Source organism: Octopus sinensis, linkage group LG4 (genome assembly GCF_006345805.1).
Source record: "Octopus sinensis linkage group LG4, ASM634580v1, whole genome shotgun sequence".
Taxonomy (NCBI): domain Eukaryota; kingdom Metazoa; phylum Mollusca; class Cephalopoda; order Octopoda; family Octopodidae; genus Octopus; species Octopus sinensis.
In genome coordinates this window covers 25,261,650-25,263,892 of record NC_043000.1, presented here as the reverse complement: position 1 = coordinate 25,263,892, position 2,243 = coordinate 25,261,650, and positions in this window count along the sequence as shown.

Below are 2,243 nucleotides of genomic sequence, written 5' to 3'. Positions count from 1 at the left end.
GGGACGTTAACACACCAGCATCGGTTGTCAAGCGATGTCTGGGGGACAAACACAGACACACAAACATATACACACATATAAATAAATAAATATATATATATACGACGGGCTTCTTTCAGTTTCCGTCTACCAAATCTACTCACAAAGCTTTGGTCGGCCTGAGGCTATAGCAGAAAACACTTGCCCAAGGTGCCACGCAGTGGGACTGAACCCGGAACCATGTGGTTCGTAAGCAAGCTACTTACCACACAGCCACTCCTACGCCTATATTTGTTATAGTTTTCAAACCAGAAGAAAGACAAGTTATTAATGAAACATCGAAAACGAAAAACATGTTGTGCTCAGTTCATCGAAGACAGTAATATTACACATGAACATTTTAAGAAATATAAAGATCGCACAGAACCTAATTCTGAAGGGAATCACTTTGTATTTATGAAATACAATTTAGTTGTTTAGTTTCATTTTTTTTATACGTATTTTATGTATTGTCGTATGTCATAGGAGTTATAACTCAATGAAGCAGACGATAGATGTGTAAAGATTGTATCTTAGGTGAGGATTGTAAAATAAAAAGTTGTTGAATGAGTTATATCTTTATTCATCAATGTTTATTTATTGTAATGTAATTATGTATTTACGCATTTATTCATTTTTATTTTTATTTTAGTTTCGAAAGATGTATTTTTTTACATTTTACTGAATCGAAAAAGGTAACAAGTATCGAAAGAAAGGAAAAAATAAAAGAAAAATTTCAGAGTGAGATACATATAAATTATGAATATTTAATCTAGAATATTTGATTTTTACGTATATTACGATTTCATGTATATTATTTCACATCAACATTAGAATATAAGCCACAGCTAACCCAACCCTAATTTTAAGGAAAGACTGATCGTACGATGGACCATAACTCTATGGACCACTCGGGACGGCATAGAGAGTTTACCCTATCATTTTATCTATCTGTCTCTCGCCGGACGACGTTTGAATATATAGACTAATTAATGGAAATAACTTCTAAAGTGCTCTAAGCAAGGATACTAAAAACCATCATAATTACCGTTTCTTTCATTTGCATTCCCAACGGAAAATCCTCCTTCTGTAAAGAGATAAATACCTTCCACATAATCGTCTGTGTTCATATACAGGTGAAGTCATTCAAATTAAGCTCGTATAGTATTCATTAAAGCCATGACGAAATGATTATGGGTCTTTCATTATAAACTCTTATATATATATATATACATATATGTGAATTATATAGCATATACATGCATACGTATATGCCGTTAAGCTGTGCTAGTGTCACTGAGCAATTGTATAAATTTCACATAAACTGCTCTCACTCATAGTACAACAATATGTTATAATTTGTAGGGTCAAAATTGATAAATCTTGTAAAAAACACTTACCGGTTGATGCTTGTCTCTATTCCACTTCTCTTTCTTTTCCAAAGCTGTTTAGTTTGTTTATGTCCCCCAAAATATTATCGCTGCACTTAATCTCTTGCTTTCCCAATGGATATACATTAAGAAATATATCACGTTCGTTTCAACATACAGTTTCACATCAAAATTCTTGCAAAACAAATTCAGAATCGATTATATACAATGCTATCAGGAAATAAATAAAACTGAATATAACTGTTACAAATATTTTAAATGGCCACCACGATAATATATTACATTGTATTATATCGTATTATATTACATTATATTTAATGTTTGTTCTTATGCTATAAAAAAAATTACATTAAACTGAAGGCTCAATGTATTTGGTAGAGTACAAATTTATTATCATCTAGCAAGAATACTATTGACAGTGACTTCGAAGCTTCGGACAGGTAAACCATCATCAAACAATTCGATGATCACCTAGGTGGTGGAAATCTCGAAGGTCCTATCAATACTATTCTTGTTAAAAAGTTATATATATATATATATATATATATGATAGATCGTTAGCCACTACACACATTTTTTCTCTCCTTTTTATTCTCTCCTTGTTTTTTCTGCGTCCCTTTCTGTGGAAGTGCCTAGGCTGAGAGAGAGAGAGAAAGAGAAAGATACATAGGTAGATAGATAGATAGATAGATACATACATACATACATACATACATACATACATACATACATACATACATACATACATACATATATGTATGCATACACACACATACGCACATCTACATACACGGTGACTTTCATATTTATACTTAATGCATTCCAGCAGATTCT